Source organism: Pteropus alecto, unplaced genomic scaffold (genome assembly GCF_000325575.1).
Source record: "Pteropus alecto unplaced genomic scaffold, ASM32557v1 scaffold61, whole genome shotgun sequence".
In the NCBI taxonomy this organism is placed as follows: Eukaryota; Metazoa; Chordata; class Mammalia; order Chiroptera; family Pteropodidae; genus Pteropus; species Pteropus alecto.
Window position 1 is genome coordinate 15,477,628 of NW_006434835.1, and position 23,880 is coordinate 15,501,507.

Sequence of the window (23,880 nt, forward strand, 5' to 3'; positions counted from 1 at the left end):
AGACAGACATTTAGGGAGGAGACCTGAGAACTAAAATTAAAATTAAAGATTATATTACTATACCATACAGTTAACAAGTTTATGAATTGGTGATTATATGATCAACGATAATAAATTCTTTTATCTTCAGTAGTCTCTGTTAAGGTAGAAAGTTTGATATATTTTGCAGACAAAAAAATGACTTAGGTGCCATATGTATAATCAGACTTTAGTGAAATAGTTTTTCCACAAGATACTGGATAACTTTTTTTTAAAACCAAAATGATTTCTTACAGTCAAAAATATTTTTTAAATTGGGATGCATCAATGGAAAAGTAAAGCCTGAGGGTGAATATACAAACAAAATGTGAGCCTGAATAAGATAAACTTAAGATTTATTCACCAATTCTCAAATACTAGGATTGTTGGAGAGCTGTCCTTTGATACTGGAATGAACCGGTTTTGAGGATAAATATAAGGATTTTTCCATACTGAATAATACCTTTAAAGAAGTCATCTCTCTATTTTAAATGATCCAAAAAGGGTCTACACAGATGTGTAAATGTCAGAGCCTTTAATAGTATCTTAGTAAAATTGACTTTTACCTAAACTTTAAGATGGACTTCCAGGAGGTCAGCCATGCTCTTAATATGCCTCCCTAAAGTATAGTGGGCTCTTTAGATCAGACACGGTTTGGCAGTTTGTATTTCTCTATACAATAATAATCTAATAAAAATGTTCAAGAGTAATTTCTAACATAGGTAACATAAGCAACATATGGACTGTTTATTTTATGGGGCTGTTTATGACTCATGGTTAATGTGTGCTTAAGGGAATGCAAATAATTTTATTGGTAAATTCCAGTGTAAATAATTTTTTTACACTATACATAATAGGATTTTCCCCCTTTAATTTCTCTGAAAATTTTTCCTTATTGAGATGTTTTTATGTGTAGGCGCCACAAATTAATAACAGAATTTTTCTTTTTAATACAAGTTATTTTAAACTTCTTTAGCTTTCAACACTTTTTCTCAAGCCGATTTTGATCTTTTTCTAGGTTATGCATTTTTAGCACTGTTTAAGACATTGGTGATGAGGCAGTATATGTATATATGAATATTCTTACCCTTTGCCTTAGGTTACAGTCTCTCCACTTAATGATTTCCAACTCCAGCAATGATTTGAGTAACATCTCCATCCTTGACTTTCTGTCTACCCTTGAAATACTTTAGTCCCATAAATATGTTCCTGCCAAATGGACTATTTCTTCAGATATTTTGCCTTTTTCCTGATCTTCTATTGAATTTTAGTAAATTTACTGTGTTTAAAATTGTTAAGATGGGTGAGAATTTTTTAGGGAACTGTATTCTCAAGTAGTTTGTTTTATCATATTTTAGGTGAATTCATTTCTTGATTGATGAGAATGTGACTGGAAAGAAAGAATTGTAAGTTTTAATATTAAAGAAAGCATTATAACTAATTTAATTTCATGAGTAAATCATTTAAAATTTTAAATTTGTTCTTGACTTTTCTATAAAACACATCTTCCTGAAAGCAGTGGTGTGCCTCTTTGGTATTACATGATCATCTATTGTTTTGTTGATTTTGAAATGTGCCATAGACCAAATGGTTTTACAGCTTGACTTGTCTTCCTTGCTATTTGTCAGTTACATTTTCTCACGCAATTGCTACAGCATGCTTAAGTGGGTGATTTGCTTTTAGGCAGTTTTTGGCCTTTTCCAACCATTGTGAAATTTGGACAGTCTATGATGGGTTGATTTTCTTTAAAGAGTATAAAAAACGATCCATTTTTTGAAGTGTATGTACACTGAGTGTGAAGACATCGGTTTCCAAAGTGTGGATCTCTTAACAGCAATACCAGCATTACCAGGAAATGATGGAAATGCAAGTTCTCATGCTCCATCTCTGATCTATTGAGTCAGAAACTCTTTGGGTAGGGCTTAGCCATCTGTGTTTTGACAGAGCCCTCCAGTTGATTTTGATACAAGCTAAAATTTGAGAATCAAAGCTGTACTATTAAATACATCGCAGAAATAGTTGTACTTTGCTTTTTTTTCTTATCCCATAATGTATTTTGGAGATCATTCCTCATCAGTGTTAAATAGTTTCTTCATTTTTTTAAACTGCTGCATAGTGTTCCATCAGATGTATCACAATTTAGACAACCAGTCCCCTCTTGATCGACATTTTTGGGTCTGGACTGTCAAGTGTTTAGAAACTATGTGGTGCCAGCTGTAAAGGGCCTTATATACACACTTGTACTTTATCCTGTAGATGGAGTGGTGAATGGAATGGTTAGATCTGTGCCATATTCTGAATGTTCTGATGCTGCCACTGGCTTGGTGAATTGGTGCCATTAACTTAGGGAATATGAGAGTAGGAGCAGGTCTCAGAGGCATGAAAGTAAGTTTCTGAGTTGGGATATGTGCCTGTAGGATATCTAGGTTAATGTGTCCAGTAGACATTTTTATCCCTCTGGGAGGTAAGGACTGGAATCTAGTCTGGAGAAATTAAAGCAGTTGAAGTCAGTGGTTTCAGTGAGCATGGAGTGAAAAGAAAAGACCTCCAAAAACTAAGGAATACCAGTGTTTAAGTGTAGACAGGATAGGAATCCAGCAAGGAAATTAAGGAATAATGGCCAGACTGGGGGTGGGGGCGGGGGTATAATATAAAGAACATGGATTAATTAATATCTGTGTTGCCACTGTTTGACTTCAGGCAGGTTTTAAAATCTTTCTGAACCTTTACACAGAGGCCAACGCCTACCTTGCAAAATTGATTAGATTAAATGGGATAATGTGACAGCTAGTACAGGGCCTGGACCAGAATAGGCATTCACTCGAATATTTGTTAAAACCAAAAACCTTGGAGTTATCTTTGATGCCTCTCTCATCACTCATCAGCAGATTCTTTTGGCTCTACTTTATGAATCTCCTACTATCTCTACTGCTACCCTCCTGGTCCATGACATCATCATTTTGCCTGGATTATTATAGAAACTTTGTAAGTGGTTTTTCTGCTTCCTTTCTTCTACAGTTCCTTCTTGACAGGACACCTACAGTAACTCAGTTAACATTTGTTATAGCATTCTTCTGCTCAGGACCTTCCAGTGGCTTTCCATCTCAGGAAGAGCATATAAGAAGAGCAATGTTACTTGTTCTGATACATATTTGCTCTCGTCTTCTGTTCCTGAGTCACAATACTTTGTCCACTTTTCAGTATTTCAGCTGTCTTGCTGTTCTTTGAACTTGGCAAGCATACTCCTATGTCGGGGCCTTTGCATTTGTTCTCTGTCTTCAGCCACTTTCCTTAGGTACATGGCATGGCTTATTCTGTCACTTCTTTCGAGTGTGCTCAAATATTTTATCAGTGACATCTTTCCTGTTCACATTACCTGCTTTCCTTCTCCATAGTATTATCTTTTTTGATACGCTCTTTATTTACTTGTTTTGTTAATTATCTCACATCTCTAGAATGTGATCTGCATGAAGGTAGGGATGTCTGTTCACTTCTGTGTCTTTAGCACCAGGAACAATGCCTGTAAGTTCTCACGTTATTTGAAAGAACAAAATAGTCATTTATTTTGTTTTTAGCATAGTGGTTTTTTTTTTTTTTTTTAGTTTAGTAGGAATATTGTTTTTACCATGACACTGTATTCCACTAGAATTTTGTTTTTACATTATCACTAAAAGAAAAAATTTGTTTTCAACGTTATATATATTTTTAACTGAATTCACAGGAACATTCACAGTAATATCTATCAAATGTTTCACCTTCAACAAAATAAACTTCCAAAGCCTTTATTTTGATCCATGAATTGGATGAAAGAAACCATGTTATAATTAATGGGGTGATCGTTTCTCTGTTTTATATGGTATCAACATGCTATTGATACACTTGCATCAGTTATCTCTTTGTGAAGTTCTGCTAATGAAATCAACAGATTAATTATCCAATTTTTTTTGAATGCACAAGAAAACTGAATTGAAAAAGTAAAAAATTAATTTAGAGGAGCACTCAGTTAATTAAAGTTATGCTTTACGGAATGTTTTGTAAGGGCATTTTTTGCAGCCATATGTGTTATTTTCATTAAACACAGTTTTACAGTAACTACATTTTGAATTAAATGCTGATGCTGCTTCAGATTTGTTTCTTCATGTCAGTATTAACACTTTAAACAAGCTTTCTGAGTGAATGGCCACCTACAGGGCTTATTGCAAAATGTATAGATTATAGATATACACTAAAATGGTAAAATCACTGTAGCAAAAACATTTATGTATCTCTGTATACTCTGAAAGGACTGCTCATACACATTTCATGTATACATAGAATTTTTCGTGTTCCTGTTTATCCCACTGATTGGTAGCCTGATGACTTCTTGCATCTTGTTGTGGCTTCAACCTCAAACATTCTCCTCTCTGCATCTGTTAAGGCCAGAGGAGTTAAAGAGCAGGTGTTGGCCAGATCATACAGAGTCCGGTAGTCCATGCTAAGGATTTGAATTCATTGAAAGTTTGTGCAAGGATGTGACATATTTAAATTTTAAAAAGATGGTTGGCCTAGATAATGTGCAGAATGGATTGGAGTTGGAATTTTCTAGTTAAAGACTTAATCAAAGATGTATTTAAATTATTATATGCATATTGAGTGATTGAATCTTTAAGGAGCATGAAAGACCATATATGAAAGGACCTATCAGTGATTGTGACAATAAGCCTCTAATTTTTCCTGGAAATGGTCTTTTAGTGCCAAATATAATAGAATATTGAGCCAAGGGACAGGGTTCTAATCAGTCAGTTTGCTTTTTGAGCTTGAGGAAGTCATTTAACCTCTGAGCCTCTTTCTAATCTGCAAATTGGGCATGTTAGAGAAATGTGTATTTAACCTAATTGTGTTAATCACTTTAGTTAACGAATGGGCTGAGTGAGTCTTGCTGAGTCATTTTCTCAGATGTATGGGCAAGGCTTATTATTTTTAATAAAAGTTTTTTTTGCAGAGCAGTTAGTGTATCAGTTCATGCAACTGCTTCATTGAGGAGAGAAATATTGCACTATAGCTAGAGGATGGGACTACTGATGTATCTCCCTGCATTTTAGTGAAAGTCGGAAATTGAAAATTTCCTATTTGCTTTATGCCTCTCTGTGATGTCTTATATTTAAATTTTTTTTTCATCTGGTAATACATTCTTATTGCCTAATACAGCCTCTTTTCCTTCTAAACAACATTGAGATGCTTTGAATTTTTGTGCCCTCAAAGTTGGCTTTAATAGAGGTGGTCTTAATTTCTGCAGTAGAACCCTGGTTGAAGCTAGTAGTCCTGTTACCAGTAGAAGGCCCCTACCTCTAGTTATCAGTAAAACTGCATCTTTGCCTCTGTAGTTGAAAAAAATAATCCTGATTGTCTCAGAAGTAATGCCGGATTGCAGTATTCCTGAGGATTTACAGATCTATGTTTTTCTGTTAAGTTAAACTTTTTGAGGCATATCTCAAAGATATTAATGCCTTAAATAGCAAGGCACTTAAAAAACAAACTTTTCAGATAGTTTTGATGGTAACAGTCTTGGTTTTGGGGCATTATACTGCTGTATGTCAGTTTTAGATTTATCTGTACTCTGCATTGTCTGTTACCTTGAGCTATAATGGATGTATAGCTGCAAGTACTGTATTAGAGCTCCTTGGTTTTAGGGATTGTGCTCCTTGGACTTGAAGTTATGCATCTTTGGCTTTATCGTGGGTGTTGGCCTTCTTGGCCTCAAGTTTCTCTTTTATGAGTTTGTCTTCCTGGCTTTTTCACAGAGTAGACTTGCTTTTGGCTCTTCTGGGAAGTTCAGAAATTAGAGCTTGCTCCAGAGGGATAGGCAGTAGAGCGCAATAGGAAATGGTGAGAAAGACTAGATTAAATAAAATTGCAATTTGAGCAAAACAGTATTAAACCTGGTTTTATCATTTTTTTTTTACCTGTTTTAAAACAATTATTTCAATTTTCACAACCACTTGAATAAAGTGACCATTTTTTTGAACCTCGGGGTTTTTTTTCTTCTTGTAATTGATATTTGTTTGTTTCATAATACAGTTTAGGAAAAATTTTATAGTACTTCTACTTTCCTTCTTAAGAGCCTTGTACAGTGGTGTGAAGAAGGCAAGGTAGGTAACTGTTATTACAGGTAAAGAAGGAAGCTTTGGAATTAGAATCACTTGGATTTGTTTTTTTGGCTCCAGCTCAGTTTTCTCATCTGTTTAAAAAAACTTCTTGAAGATTGTTGCAAGGAGCGGATGAAATACATATTGGAAATGTCCAACACATTGTATGGCATGTGAGTTCTTAACACACGTTAAGTGTACCTCTGTGGTTCTCAAAATTTTTATCTCCACAGACCCCACCTTGGGATCTTTTTGACCAGAAAGTCGAAACTATTTTCATATTAATTCTTTGATGTTATTTGCCATATCTTTCACTATGTTGACACTTAAACTGGTGGTACAGATGCAGTGTTGTATAAAATTGCTGGCCTCGGGGTGAATTAAGACATTGGCACCAGTCAAGACATTACTGTATTCTTCACCACCATGGACTCACAGGAAAAAAAACAAAGCTTAATCTCATTTAAGAATGTCCTTAATGAAGCAGAAATAAAATTTAATTTTATTAATCTTGAGTCCACATCTTTTTTCTGTGATAAAACGAGAAGTAAATGTAAAATATTTCTGCCTCATTCTGAGACAGTGATGGTTGTCTCAAGGAAAAGCACTTGTGAAATTGTTTGAATTGGCCACCTTTTTCGTGGAACACCATTTATCCTTGAAAGAACAATTGGCACATTATGAGTATTCAAACTCAAGTATTTGGCAGACACTTACGCAAATGAATGGAATTTGTTGCCAGTTATAAATTCATGCTTTTAAATAAAAATTAGAATTTTGGAAAACTTTGGTCTACACCCATGAGCTTGACAACTTTCCAATACTTAGAGATTCTCCTGATGTTGTTCATGGTGATAGGAATGAATATAATTTTTTTCATATTGTGTAATGAGATGTGTCAGCATTTGAAAGGACTGTGTAATTTAGTGAACCAGTATTTTCCAGATGACCAATAAATAATGTTATAAAATTGTGCATGGATAAAAAGACTCATGTAAATGTAGAGTAACTGATGATTTTAATGTAATAGAGTATTGAAAAATTCATTGATACGGTTTCAGATTCCACATTGCAACTAATCTTTAAGAAAGTATCACTTGTTGAGTTTTATAGTGTCGAAAAGAGTATTTAGAATTATCTGAATAGGCTCTTAAAATGTTCCTCACATCCCAACTACATCTCTATATGCAACTTGACTTTCTTCATATACTTCCTATTCTTCATGTTTCAACTAAAACAGCGTATTGCAATCGACTGAATGCAGAAGCAGATAAGAAAAACAGTTGTCTATTAAGTTGAATGTTAAAGTTACAAAACTATAAAATCAATCCACTCCTCTCACTAAGTTTATTTTTGTTTTGGAAAAATACAGTTATTTTTTATAAAAATGTTCTTTATAGGCCTATTTAAAATACATTAATAAGTATTTTAAAATTTTCTTAGTTTTAATGTCTAATATAGTAAATATAAATTGACATGACCCACATTAACAAAAGCTTGTTGGGATTCTCAGTAATTTTAGAATATAAAGGAGTCTTGAGAACAAAAAGTTTGAGAACTGGTGGTATACCTCGTTCATCGCTTCTGTGGTCCCTACTAACTTAGTTTATAGTCTAGTATGAAAGACTGACACAAATGAAAAGTGAAATGATAGGATCATATATGAAATAATGGTACTGAAGAAAAGTCATTTAAAGGGAATCCATTCAAAACAATAAACAAATTTTCCTAGCAAATAATAGAAAACAGGTATGTTGGGAGCTTGCCGAGAAGTGAAATTAAAATTTATGAAAGCAGGTTTTATCTTGTATTTGACAAAGTTTAGATTATAGTTTTAATTCTTGGTTACTATTTAGCACTGAAAGAACCTAGTGTTGAGTTGGCATACTTTTTCTGACAAAATTGTATAAGATCCTTTAATCTTACTTTTGACTTTTATAGTGTGAACATAAAAAACATTTAAAATATATTTAAAATCTTATTCATTTTTAAGGGACTCTTAATCTTCATGTAATTTTAATTTTAAGCCCACTCGTGCTGTCATTCTTATCAAATTATTTATTTCTCTAGTCATTCCTTATTTGTCAGTGGCTTAGCAGTTCTATCATTTTTCACTACATCTTTTGCTGGATTTTCAGTCTCTTTGTAGTTAAGTTTACCTTGTATTATTGGAACTCTTTGGTAAGAGACATACAACAATGTTCAGATTCTGCTGTGTTGGAATGAGATGGTTTCGTGCTTTGGCTGGCAGTGTCCTAAGTGCAACAGTGCAGCTTTAACTTGTTTAAACAGATATTTTGTCGTTTGGTAAATAAGATAGAGAGTTGCTCGAAAGGATTTTTGAGTTTTGTTTTGTTTAAGATAAAAAGGAAAACAAAACCTGAGCTGAAAGCTAGGGGTGAGGAGGAGGTAAAGGTTTGTGGAAGTCAATTAAATTAGCAAGAATTTGAAGTGGTTGTGTTTTATCTAATACAGGATAAACTAATGCCATTGCAAAGTATTATTCTGATGTAAAACTATCGTGACCAAATGACAGGTTGTCATGATATTATGTGGAGAGTAAGCATTATGTATGCATTAATAAATTTGGAACAGTTAATCAACAGATCCTTGATACTGAAGATTTGGTGGCCTTTAGAGATAGTATAATGAACTCATTTTATAACTGTTTAGAAAAACTTTTATTATGTGACAAGTTGTAAATATCCATAGAAGGAAAGGGTAGGTGGAAAGCAAAGGGTTAGGAGATAACTGAGCAAATTCTGGGAAAATTGAGTAGAGCGTTACTGACCTGAGAGTCTTGCTGCCGCCTGGGATACATTTTGGGCTGGAACAAGGAGTAAAAGATAAGAGCAGGCCAAAAGAAGGATGGACAGTTTGACTCACTATTGGCAAAACATGAGACTGGCACAAGGCCGAAATTGAGTAGCTAGAGTAGTATTCAGAACCAATTTAATAGCTTTATTGAGGGCTTTTTATGTACCATCTTAAGCTTTCCACACATGGTCTCATTTAATCCTCACTTACATAAAGGAAATGGAAATGATAATTTCTACTGCAGATGGTAGAAACAAAGGTAAATCTAGAGAGGTTAAAGTTTCACCCAAATTCAACAGCTAGTATGTGGCAGATCCGGAGACTGTGTTTTTCTGCATCCTCTTAATTACTGTGTTCCATAGTGCCTTTCTTAATTCTTAAAGTAAATTCACTGTCAGTCAGCACTATACTTTTATTTGCCTGTTGATGTATAGCTTTGTAGGGATCAAGGTAGTTATTTGAAGTAGAGTTACTTTTGATGCTATGGTGCCGAATAAGGATATAAGAAGATACTGCCCTGTTCTGGAGACACCACCTTCTGGAAGACGCTTCCAAAGCTTTGGGTAGTGGAAGTGAGAGCAACAGCAGCAAAATAATGTTTTATCGCAGAATTTAGTTGCGTAGTCCTTTGACATGAAAAAGTTTCTCCTTTTTTTTTTTTAAAAAAAAATGTGTCCTACAAGACATATAAAGAGAGCTTAGGAATAGAGAAAATGGAGGAAATTCATTATGGACTCAAGGAATTAACTACACATGCAAATTTAAAACTACCTTTGGAAATATATAACTCCAACGAAATAATCTTATGACTTCTGTGAAACAAAGCAAATCTCATTAATTTCTACTACACTAATTTTGAATTCAAAATAGTTAAAACATAGTGTGATTGTTTTACTCTTTCATCAGAGCTTTTGATTCTTCACATATCTCATGAGATGCAAATGTAAATTGGTTATATTTTTTCAGTTTCACCAAATTGGATAGGTGGCAAAAGGCAAATACCAAATAAATATTTATAATGTAATTACAAATATAGATATTAAAGAAAATTTTCAATTTTCAAAGAAGAAAATTTATTCTGGCAGGGTGAGAAAAGGCAATCACATCTTTTGTACATAGAGAAATATGTTAATTCTCTGTTTTTGTGGTGGTGTTTATTTTGCTTTTATACTCTTGTCTATTAACTGGTATTGTGGAATTCATCAGATTTCCCAGCTGTCTTCTCTAACTGTATTACTTCTGAGAATCTTAATGATCTTAGGAATTAGAGGAGTGTCTGAAAAATCAGTGCAAAACAAATAAGACTTTCTTCATCCAGAGTTATACCTATAGATTTAGCAGTTCTTGGGCTTTATTATATATTACTACTGTGTGATATCCTCTTCTTTTGTTTACTTAGATGAAATTATTTTTTGTTAGAGTGACTTTTGTCATTCGTAGTGTAATTTTAATGTAATATAATACATAGGTACTTCAGAATAGAATAGTTACTTTGCTTTTCAGAAGTCTATAAATGGGATACAGGAGCAATATACAATAATCAAATGTTTTTCTAAGACTAGCAGTGAAATATCCAAAAATGAAATTAAAACAATAATTCCATTTACTATATCATAAAAAAGAATCGGTATTTAGGAATAAATTTAACAAAAGAAGTGCAAGATTTGCATACTGAAAACTTTGTTAAAGAGATTAAAGAAGATTTAAGTAAATGGAAAGATATCCAGTGTTCATGGATCAAAAAGGAAGATAGAAGTAACTACCCAAATTGATCTATAGATTCAGTGCAATTCCTATCAAAACTCTAGCTAGCTTATTTGCATAAGTTGACAAGTGGCATCTAAGATTCATATGGAATTTAAGAGGACCCCAAATAGCCAAAATAATCTTGAAAAAGAAGCACAAAGTTAGGAGACACAGTACCTGATTTCAAAACTTAAAGGAAAGCTACATTAATCAAGACAGTGTGATATTAGCATAAAAGTAGACATACAGATCAGTGGAATAGACTTGAAAGTCCAGAAATAAATCCTTAGCATTCTGGTCAATAGATTTTTGATAAATAAATATCAAGCACCCTAAAATGCTGTTTTTTCCTATTTACTCTTCTGTCTCTACCCTCTCAACTTCCTTCTGTTACTTAATGAACAGGTATTTATTGCCGAGTATGTAGGACTAGGGTGATTTCTGAGGTCATATTTATTCACATACATCTGACCTGACAGGGCTGGCTTATACTATAAGGACCAGTAACCTAAGAAAATGCTAGTTTTAATAGCAGTTAGAGACAAATGAGTAGATATGTATATGAAATCCAGTAGTCCCTCCTTATCTATGGTTTTGCTTCAGTTTTACCTGTGGTCAGCCTTGATCTGAAAACGTTAAATGGAAAATCCAGAAATAAACAGTTCATAAGTTTTAAATCATGTACCATTTTGAGTAGTATGATGAAATCTCACAATTTCCCATTCTGCCGCATCCTGCCAGGACATTGAATCATCCTTTTGTCCAGAGATCAGCGCTGTATACTCAACCTGCCATTTAGTCACTTAGTAGCCATTGGTAGCCATCTCAGTTATCAGATAGACTGCTGCTGTATCGCAGTGCTTGTGTTCAAGCAAACCATATTTTACTTAATGTCTCAAAATGCAAGAGTAGTGATGTTGGCAATTCAGATATGGCAAAGAAAAGCTTCAAAGGGAAAATACTTCTTTATTTTTCCTTTAAGTGAAAAAAGGAAAGTTAATTTAATAAGGAAACAAAAAAATCGTGTGCTGAGGTTTCTAATTTCTATGGTGAGAATGAATGAATCTTCTATCCTTGAAATTGCGAAGGAGGAAAAAGAAATTTGTGTTTTACTTTTGCCCCATAAACTCAAAAGAAAGTTACAGCCACAGTGTGTGCGATAAGTGCTTAGTTAATATGGAAAAAGCATTAAATTTGTGGGTGGAAGACATGAACAGAAAACGTGTTCAAATTGATGGCAGCATGTTGCGCCAGGATATTTGAGCCTATACAAAGACTTCAGCAAGGGACCTGCTGAAATGAGTGACCACATTCACATAACTTTTATTATAGTATATTTTTATAATTGTTTGATTGTTGTTACTTTCTTACTGTGCTTAATTTATATCTTAAACTTTACCATAGGTATGTACACGTAGGAAAAAACATAATATGTATAAGGCTTGGTACTATCTATGGTTTCCGGCATCGACTGGGGATATTAGAACATATCTCCCACAGGTAATGGGGGGACTACCATATATATATTTATAATTTAGTATCAGTATTGCTGTTGCTGGGGCTAGATCTGGAATAGTAAAAAAACAATTTGCTTTTTAATAATTATATAATTAAAGAAAGCAAGTTAAGAAATTGGGTACAAAATCTAGATTATTTCAGCTTTCTTTAGTCTCTAGTATCAAACTGCCAGTATACCATCCTGAAGATATGTGAGAAATATTACAAGTTACATGTGGAGAAAGAATAGTAGCTGGATTATTTCCGAACTTTGTACTACATGCTCTTTGATCAAAGGAGACACTTAAAATAGAAAAAAGTAAAAAACTTCTTTGGCTCGAATACTTTAATTCCAACCTTAGTCAGTTTTTACTGAATAAAAATTGGCCCTAAAACCTTGAAAGGATGATAGTACAGTATACCAGTATGATAAATCACAACACCGTAGACCAGTAGAAGGCAGGGGGACTGGGGCAGAGGCTGTGAACTCCCTAAAATTCTCTACATTTTGTAGGTATACACATTGGTGTAAGGGCATGGGCAAAGGATCCATGATTTTCATTAGGCTCTCAAATTATTTCAAACATATTCCAAAAGAGATTAAGGATTGCTTAATTTTTGGAAGACAGTAAAGCTATTGAGAACTTCTCCTAAACATTACAAAATAACTGGTACCAGACTGGCCCTCTGGCCATAAACAGCTAGGTAACTGGACAAAACATATGAAACAACTGCTTTTTAGATATTTGGTGACAGGCAGGTCAGGGCTGCAGTCTCTGAGAGAAGGAAGACAGATTGAGCCCTGCAATCTCCCTGGCTTCTGGTCTGAAACTGGATTCCAGTGTAGGATTTAAACAGAGCAAGGCAATCCTTTTGGGCCTAGGAAATAGAAACCAATCTAGAGAGGCTGGAATTTGCAGGGTTAAGTACCACAGAAGATGGACTTATGCAAACATGAGATCTAGAAATCTGCAGAGTTTTTTTGAGTTTTAGGCTGAATGCTAAGCTGGGTGGGGCTCCATGGGCTGGCCAAAGAACAGCTATTGGAAAAAGAACAACTACCAGAGAGCTGATGAAAGTATTGAGACTTAAAATTAGTTGGGAGACATTCTAGTTCTGACCAGCTGGAGTGAAGAGACTTCAGTGAATATTGAGGCCATTTGGGAGAGAACTCAGAAATGGCACTCCTTAGGAGTAGGGCTGAAGTAACTAGAGGAAAGGCTACTCTAGTTCCACCCTAAAACTGTGATGAAAAACAGACCTCAAAAGGACCAAGCTGATTCTCAAATAATCTAGAAAATTAGTTGATGAGAACTTAATATTTAAAGAATCCGTACATTGACAAAATACACAGAATGTTCATCTAATCCAAAATAACCAGACATACGATGAAATAAAAAAATGTCACCCTTTACCAGGAAAAAAAAAATCAGTTGTTGGAAACAGACCCAGAAATGATAGAGATTTCTAAAACAAATGTATTTAAAGGGAAGCGTGAACAAGAGAGAAATAAAAGACATAAAAAAGACCCATTGGAACTTTTGGAATTGAAAAAATACAGTATCTGAAATGGGAAATTTAGCTGGTGGGCTGAACAGATTAGATACTGCAGAAGAAAGGATCAGTGATAGAGTTAATAGAAACTATCCAAAATGAAGCACAGGAGGGAAAAAGGCAAGGGGGAAAAAAGCCTCAGTGATATGTGGGATATTATCAAGTAATCTAACATGTGCATTTGGAGTCCAGGACCTGAGGGAGCTGTGGTTGCAGAAGAAATATTTGAAGAAAAACAATGACTGAAAATTTTCCAAGTGTGATAAAAGTTGTAATGTCATTGACCTAATGAACCTAGATGGGATACACTGAGGCATATCCTAATCCAGTTGCTGAAACTACTTATGAAATCTTAAGCCAAAGAGGAAAAAGATCATATTACATATACTGCAGAGGGACAAATATAAGAACAGCTTTTGACTTTTCATGAAAAACAGTGTAAGCCAACAAATGAACCTAACTCTTATAACCACACTGAGGAGAAAGAAAGGAACAATCAAAATAACTTTGGAAAAGTATTTTGACTAAATACTCTAAGACCAAAGATAAAAAGGACTGTATGCAAGTATTCTATTTAGCAAACCTTGGCATGGTTAGCAAGTCTGAGACTACTTTATGTGTGCAGCAGGTCCTCAAATAACATTTTGTTCACTGTTGTTTTGTTACAGTGTTGTTGAGAAAAATCTATCTCTGGCCAGGGCCACTGTTTTATATGGAGTTTGCATATTCTCCCCATGTCTGTATGGGTTTTTTCCAGGTACTCTGGTTTCCTCCCACATCCCAAGGTTGTGCACATTAGGTGAATTGGTGTGTCTAAATGGTCCCAATCTGGGTGAGTGTGAATCTATGTTGAATGGCCCTGTAATGGAATGGTGTCCTGTCAAAGTTGCGGTTTCCAAGAACCTATTGATGAAGTTAAGTGAGGACTTAACTGTATACTAGGATGAAATATATAAGTAAATATATTTTAGTTAATGAGAGCCAGGTTTCTAATTGTTGACAAGGCATTGTAAGTAAGAAGAGGAGGAAGTGTAGAATAAACTCAGTGGTATTGGATTGGAAACAGGTATCATTATGAACTCATGGTTTTATATATTATAAATATAGATAGATAGTTGTAGAATCGTAAATGTGTGTTATATGCATGAGTTAATATACATAAATATATGTTCTCACTCTGTCCTTTGGGAAGGCCTCAAAGCAGTGACATTCTAGTAGCAACGAGCATATGTAGTGATCAGATCTTGAACTCTACAATTCTTCAATAAAAGGAACCAGGGCTCTTTGAAGAACTGGTTGATTCCATAGCTGGGATGGTAGAAATGCAAGATGTCCCTGGAACATCTTTGGTGCCAGAAAACAAAGAACTCAGAAAAGGATGAGACATATCAAAAAGACATAGAAACCAACCTGAAGTCTCTTCTAATGGCCAAAGCTGGAATGAAATAATTATAGTATTGCATTATAACCAATAGAATAAAATATCCATGAGTCCATATTGGTAAAAATAAATAATTGACTACATAAATGAATGGATAGAAGAGACCAGTCATAAAATAAGAATTCTAATAAGTGTAAAGCAATGACTGAAACACAGAATCACCATTGGGCAAATTTTACTGTAATAATTGTCACAGGCACAATCTAGTGATGGAAAGTAAAAACAGTGGATGAAGATACCATGAGAAACATATTATTTCCATAGTCTCAAAGCATTTTCTCCAAGAAACGTATTCATTACAAAGGGAAAAACAGTAAATTTATAATGGAGAGAAACTCCATAAATGCCATCTTAACCAAGTTATCAAAGAATAATATCACCTAATATATTACTTATTCTCCCTGATATAATGAACTGATAAGCATTACATTTGTGATGTTCTGTGGTATTCTTACCAAAAAATACAAAACCTTGCTCTAATTACGAGAAGACATCAGACAAACTCAAATTGAAGTATTCTTCAAAAATATCATGAAAGACAAGACTGAGTCACTGCCACAAACTGGAGGAGATTAAGGAGACATGACAACTAAATATAGTATGGGAACCTGGATTGGATCCTGGAACAGAAAAAGACATTAGTGGAAAAACTGTTGATTAGGTCTGTATTTAAGTTAATCGCATTGTACCATGGTTACTTTCTTGTTTCTGATAAATGGTTATATAAATGTTGACATTAGGAGAAGGTAGATGAAAAGTATATGTGAACTCTGCTATTTTTGCAACTTTTCTGTAAAATCATTTCAAAATAATAAAAAGTTTAAATTTACATCTCCCAAAAGGCGAGATGTAAAGGGGAAAAAGGGGAAAAAAAACACTGCCAGGTCAGAAGACAATGGAATAACATATTTACATTCTGAAAGGAAAAAACTATCGAGTTAAAATTCAATCTTAACAAAAATATCTTTCAAAAAGGCAAAATTAAAAACATTATCCAGACAGACAAAAGCTGAGAGAATTTCTTGCCAGCAGTTTTGCACTATTAAAAATGTTAAAGGATGTTTTTCTGGCTGAAGAAAATCATTCCAGGTAGAAACTCAGATCTACAGAAAGAGAATGACGATAAGAAATGGTAAAATGTGAGGAAATAGACTTTTTCTCAAATTTTAATTTATTTCAAAGAGTTGCCTAAAGCAGAAAATTTTAATGTTTCATAGGGTTTGTAATATCTAGAAGTAAAATGTAGAAGTATAACATGTAGAAGCACAAGATTTTTAAAAGCACAATAATAGGAGGAAGAAAACAGTTCTTACGTTAATACAGGAAGCAGTATAAAACTGTTTGAAGGTAGACTGTGCTGTTAAAGGTGTATATTACAAACCCTAGTGCAGTCACTAAAAAAATTAGGTATATCTAATTAGCTGCTAATCATCAAAATGCTCAAGTGTCTATATTACTATTAGATAAAGTAGATTTCAGAGCAAGGGATATATATTTCCAGGAATGAAGAGAGTCTTTCCATGATGATATAGGTGTCAATTTATATCATACATACCTAATAACAGAGTTTCAAAATACTTGAAGCAAAAACTGACAGAATTGGAAGGAGAATTAGAAAATCCACAATTACATATTGGATATCTCATCATTCCTCTTTAGTAATTGATAGAGTAAGCACACATATATTAAAGAAATTTAATCTTAATTTAAATTTTTCTGAAAGAAACCTCAAGACCCAGATGGCTTCACTGGTGAATTTTATCAAATGTTTAAAAAAAAAATCAGTCTTCTATTTTCAGTAAATAGAAGAGGGAGGAGGGCACACTTTCAAATCATTTATGGGAACAGGCCTTATCTTGGATACTAACTAAAACTAGACAAAGACATGACCTATCCTGAATGAACGTTGTTTTGTCTGTTGTGAGCATGTACTTAAGAATTTTTATCTAAATAATTGCAAATCAATTCCAGGAACTTATAAAAAGAGTAATACATCATGATCATGTGGGCTTTATTTCAGGAATCCAGTGTTGATTTTACATTCAAAATCAATTTTAATTAGCCACCTTGATGGAATAAAGAAGAGAACTTGTGATCTTAATAGATATGGAAAAAGCATTTGACAAAATGCAACTTCATTTTGCATCATGATACCTCAAGTAGACTAGAAATAGAAGAAAACATTTCCTAAACCTACTAAATGACATATAGTTAACATGTTATTTTAATAGTGACACTTAGTTTCCCTTAAGGATCAAGTACAAAACAACATTGTATTAGAAGTACTAGCTAGTACAATAAAGCAAGAGAAAGAAATAAGTTATGGAAGTTCAAAAGGAAGATGATAGGAAAGTGCCTTTTTATAGACTGCCTGATTATATACATGGAAAACCCTAAGCAGCCTCTCACTTTCTGCCCCAGAAAAGAGCAACTAGAATTAATAAGTGACTGTAGCAGGGTTGCAGGATATAAGGTCAATATACAATAGTAAACTCTATCCTATAGTTAGCAACAACTGGAAAATTGAACTTTTAATAAAAGTGTCATTTACAATAGTATTCAAAAAATTGAAAATGAAATAAGATAAGTTTGACAGAACTTGTGCAAGATCTGTCTAGGCACTGAAAACTACAAAGTCCTGCTGAGAGAAGTTAAATAAACAGAACTCTACTATGTTCATGGATTAGAAAGGCACATACCATACTAGAACCCACTACCTATGTTCTTGAACGCGCCAAACATTTCCACCTCATACCTTTTGCATTTGCTGTTTCCTGTACCTGGAACACTCTCCCCAGATATTCATATGGCTTGTTCTGTTCTCAGACCTCCTGAGGCCTTTGATCAAAGGTCTTTCAGTGAGATATTCCTTGATTTTCTCATATAAAATAGCTGTACCTCCCATTCTTTATAGCATTTATCACTACTAACATTAAAATTTTTATTTAGTCTCCATCTCTGGAATGGAAATTCCCTCAACTTTGTTTACTGCTTTCAGGGCTAAGTATACAGCAAATGTGGTTTATTCTGCTGGGACACACATTACAATAATGTGAAATCACTCATAGACAATACATATATGGACATATACTAGAAACACTTGTATTATTCCTCTGTTACATCTTAGAATGTAGTTGGAAAAAGTTGAACTTGGCTGTAGTTCTGTCAGTTTTTCAATTCCCAGGAACCCTTTTCATGCAGTTCAGAAATTAAAATCAATGGAGTCATGGCATACAGCAAAAGAAAAAAGATAATTTAATTGGACTTTTAAAAACGTGTGCATCAGAGCAAATTAAGAAAATAAAAAGACATAAAACATAAAAAGACATAACCATAAAAAGAAAGGAGGAAATATCTGCAAATCATCTATCTGATAAGTGTCGGGTATCCAGAATATATAAAGAACTCTTACTAAACAACAAAAAGATAAATTGATTAAAAAATGGGCAAAAGACTTGAATAAGACACAAATGGCCAACAAGCTCAGCATCATTAATCATTAGAGAAATGCAAATCAAAACCACAATGAGGTCTCACTTCACATCCACCCATTAGGATGGCTTAAAATGAAAAAGGAAAACATTAATTGTTGGTGAGGATGTAGAAAAATTGTGAACTCTCATACCTTGCTAGTGGGAATATAAAATGGTGCATCTGCTGTGGAAATAGTTGTTACTCAAAAAGTTAACCATAAAATTACCATGTAACTCAGCAATTCCATTTTTTTGTATATACCCTAAAGAATTGAAAACAGGTATTCAAATAAATACATGTACATGCATGTTCATAGCAACACTTTATGAAAGCCAAAGGTTTGAAAACAGCCCAAAGATTCATCAACAAATAAGTGGATAAACAAATTATGGTGTATATGGTAGAATGTTATTCAGTCATAAAAAGGAATGAAGTACTACTGATACATGCTATACTGTGGAGGGACCTTGAAAACATTATGCCAAGTGAAAGAAGGCAGACAGAAAAAGTCAAGTGTTGTATGCTTTCATTTATATGAAATATCCAGAATAGGCAAATCTATAGAGACAGTGCAGATTGGTGGTTTCCAGGGAGCTGAGGGAGGAGATAGGGAAAGCAATGGTTGTGGAATTTCCTTTTGAGGTAATGAAAACGTTTTGGAACTAGATAGAGATAGTGATTGAACAACATTATGAATGTATTGAATTCTTCACTTTACAATGGTAAATTTTATGTGATTTTGAACTCAATAGAAAATAAAAATGGAATTATAGAACTTAATGTAGATTAAGAGCATGCATGGTCTGAAATCAGACAGACATGAAATTGAGTCCTGTTTCTGTCACTTATTATTAATTTTATAATCTTAAATTACCTTAAATTTTCTCTTCTATGTATGTTGGTACTTTCTCAGAGGTTTTTTTGTGAGATGGTTTTTGTGAAATGAGATGGTTTATGTGAAATGTTTGGAACATTTAATAATTATCCAGTAAGTATTATCAGTGTTACTGTTTTTTTTTTTTCCTGCTGCTATTGGCTTTTGTTTTATTCTTCATTTGTAAAATGGAAATAATAGTATGAGTAGGCTTCTTATGAGAATTTAATGAGTTAATCCATGCAAAGGGCTTAAAACAGTGCCAGGCACATGGTAAATTCTCAGTGTTAGTAACTGCTGTTACTAATATATGAAAGGATCTTTAAAGAGAACTTTTTTGTACTCTGCATTTTTACATCTGCATCCAGATAAACTAATGTTCGTTTTGGAAAAGGCCTTTCCAAAATTTGTACTGTTAATGACTTGATCTCTTAAATTCCAGACTATTTCAAGGATTGTAGGTATGTGGTTCTTATTTTCTTTTTTGGTATGGTGAGAAGTGGTTTTTCGTTTGTTAAAAACCACATATGTGATCATTTAGATATAAGTTGTTAAATTTTGGTTGTATGGAGTTTATTAAATAGATTGTTTCTGCCTACATTAATTATTAAGTATTGATGTGTTACCAGAAGCCAAGCTTTGGAAAGTGACGTTTATAGTAGCTAGAAGTTGCAGTTACCCCTCTTGCCACTGGATGGCGCTTCTGCAACATCATTAAAGCGAATGTTTGGCTGATTTTCTCACTTTCCTGAGCAGCTGAAAATTGATAAATGAGGTAGACTGCAGTAAATTGAAATACTCATTTGAGCCGGGTCTCAGGAATCTTAAAAAAAAAAAAAGTGGGGATTTTCTCTATAGTGTTTGTATATAAGCAAAACCAAATAAAGAATTACTATTTGGATAAAACCCTATGATTGCTCTAGTCATTGGTAATTTAGCAAATAATAGTGGTGCAGAAGAATCTGATTATTCTTCCTAGCAGAATCTTAAAGGGTATAGGTTTTCCTAGCTTCTCTTGACAGCTGAGCTATTGATTTTACTCTAATCTTTAAACTTTATCAAAAGCTTTTTTACTCTATCTTAAGTATAAGTTTTTCCATACTTAAGTGTGTATATGTTTGGGAGTATGGAAAGTACATGCTGAAGTGAAAAAGATATTTACTTGGAGAAAGTGTGTGGCTGTAAAAGTTGTGTTTGAATGTGACTATCAGAGGAAGGCTGGAGGGAATGAGTTTGCAGGGGTAGCTTGGGCCATGCAAGAAACAGGATCACTTGAAGTGTTTAGTAGAGAACATATTTGTAAACATGTCTTCTCTATTAACCTAATTTTTATTTCTATTAATGGGTAAGAATTTTAGAAGTCAGTACTTCAAGGCTCATGACAACAGTAGCAGCAAGAAATCCTTGCCTCATGCCCACCCGTGTTACCTTTCCCAAACTTTTTTTGGCCTGTTATTCAACCCCATATTCCCTAGTCATAGCCTTTAATTTGCAGGAGGTGGGGACTAGTTTTAGAAATTCTCTCATTATTATGGAAGATGAGAATTGAATACTCTTATACCACCAGGCATTTGTGGTGCCTCTTCCTTCACCTTCTCAATAGTTATGTTTTTGTTAAGTACTAAACCAAGTAGTGTACTATAATTTCATTTCCTTTCTTGGACAACTTTTTGTTTTTACTGTAGTTTACAGTTCTTCATTGTTACATTTGCTTAGATTTCAAAGTAATCTTTATATTTTATCCCAAACTCTGCAACAGAATTGCCAAACACTCTGAATTCTGCTTTTCATACAAATTCCATCAATACCATTTCTGGCCCTCCCCCTCTTAGGAGGCATACCTCTTGGGACTTTCTTCTCATTTAATTTCTGCCTTATTCTTTCCTCTCCTTATTCTCTTCTGAACTAGTTGCTCCTTACGCCAGTTGGAACTGTCCTTCATACTGCTCTTTGCTGGATTTCCTTTCTTCCTATTTTTAGTAAAGCATTCTTTCCTAGTAGCTAGCTGTCTTATAAAAGATGCATAGGAGATAAATATTTTTGAGATCTTTCGTGTACATAAATGCCTTTTACTCATTTGACTTTGACTGGATGTAGGTTGAAAATACTAGTATTGCTATTGAGAATTTCATTCTTGATTATTTAATATAGCCTAGTTTGTCTCTCTGCAAGCTTTTAATAATACTATCTTTTTTCCAGGTGTCTTGAAGTTTCATGGTGATATTACTTGGTATAGATCTTATTTTGTTCATTGTGCTAGGCACTTGGTGGTTGGTCTTTCAGTCCAAAATAGATTCCTTTGGTCTTTTAAGTTTTCTTGCATAATTGTTAATTGATATTTTCTATATGTTATTTTCTCTGTTCATTCTTAAACTTCTGTTCGTTAGATTTCAGACCTCCTGGTTTGATCTTCTAACATCATATCTCACATATATTCCCTTCGTCATTTTGTTGTTTTTTCTGTGAGAAATCAAATTTCTCTTACATTCTTTCTGTTGAATATATTATTATTTCCAGGAGTTTTCTGGTTCCAATCTCCCCGCCCCCTTTTCTTGCTTATCTATTTTGATATCATTGGAACTTTTGGCCTCAAGGCTTTAAAAAGCTGATTGGAAGCTCTAAGTGGACAAGTGTGGAGCTTGTCAGGTGATCAAATGTCATCCCAAGGGTGAAGTATCTGGCTTTTCTCAGGTACTCTTACTTTCTCTAGAAAACATTATATCTGTTTATTCAACAGATGTTTTTTGAATGTTTGCTTATATGTTAGGCATAGCTCTAGGTGCTGGGAATTTAACTGAATTAAACAGATAAAAATCCCTACCCTTGTAGATCTTCTATTTTGGCAAAGGGAGACAGTAACAACAGGAACAAGTAAATATGTACAATGTATTTTAGGAACGTTACACACAAATAAGGAAGAGGGATAAGAGAGTATTAACAGACAATGGACATGTGGTGCGGAGACTCTGCAACCTAGGATAGAGGAGCTAGGGGAAAAGGGTGATGATGGAGGAAGAGAGTATTCTGGGTTGTAAGGTGGAATCTGCCTGTTCTGTGTGTGAAACAACAAGGAAATCAGTACAACTAGCTAGATCAGAGTAAGATATAGAAAATGATGAGGTCAGGGTGGAAAGAGAAAGTGGGCAGAATGTGTAGGGCCTTATGGACTATTTTAAGGACTTTTGCTAGTCTTTTTGAAAGATATATTGGGAGATAGCCAATAAGCAGTTGGGTATTTTAAGTTTGGAGTTCAGGAGAAAGGTCTGGGCTATGATATCAATTTGAGAGTTATCAGTGTGTAGAATTTAAAGCCATGAAATTTGAGAAAATCACCAAGGGAATGAGTGCAGATAGAAAGGAGATGTTCACTCCAAAGTTTCAGAGAGATGAGGAGAAACTAGTAATGAAGATTGTAGAGTGGCCAGTGAGGTAGAAACACCAGGAGAGTTTTTTTGTACAGAAAAGAATGAAGAACTGCTTCAACTACTGCTAATTAATTTGAAGATAGACAACGTGAGATTGAGAAGGAAACCCAAGGAGTCTAGGATGAGGTTTCTATTCTGAACAATTAGGTAGGTGGCTTTAAAACTGTCTATATTCTTAGTTTTCTCATTGTACCTGGTTTCCATCCCAAAGGATTTAGAGCTTTCAGACCATGTCCTAAATTCACCTTTCTTCAGAAAAGTTTTCTGAAATAATATTTATTGTCAGGTTTGTCATTAAAATTTTAATTAAATTAAATGTCTAATTGGAATAGTCTTCTAGTTCAGATTTGGTCTTGATCACCAGGCCATTTTATGGTGATTTTTTCAGTAGTTCGTAGAGAAACAAAAGTATGGACCATCAACGTAAGAAATATCCAGCCATGTAAAGAATTTTTATAAGAGCTTATTTGGGCCACAACTTACGACAAAGCAATATCTCATGCTCCAGAGAATATTAGTTTTGTAGTTTCTTGTATGCATTTGAGATTAAGAAGGGAATTTAAGGAAGATTGCATGAAGGTGGGAGACAGCAAGGCAGGGATTGTATTACAGGATAAAGATTTTTTGCTCTCTTAAAAGTAGTTACACTTTAGAAGGAAGATGTCTGAAGAGGCATTTGAAAGGTATGTTAACCTAGATGCACTGAAACTATGGACAGGGCTTACTTAAGGCAATGATAAGCCTTTTACTAAAAAGTTAATACCTGGGGCATGACTACCCACCATGACCTGCCCAATTAGGAATTTATGATCAGATCACCCTGTGAGGTTACTTTCCACAGAATCCCTTTTCGTCCACAGACATAGTCTGATGTTTATAAATGCCAGGCAAGTATAGACAGACATAGTC

General features: G+C 34.1%; 1 protein-coding gene across 1 annotated transcript in view; it reads left to right on the top strand.

Moving 5' to 3' along the window:
* The window catches only part of RAB10 (RAB10, member RAS oncogene family), a 57,745-nt gene that overhangs the window by 12,537 nt on the left and 21,328 nt on the right, over window positions 1-23,880 (top strand). The window lies entirely within an intron of this gene.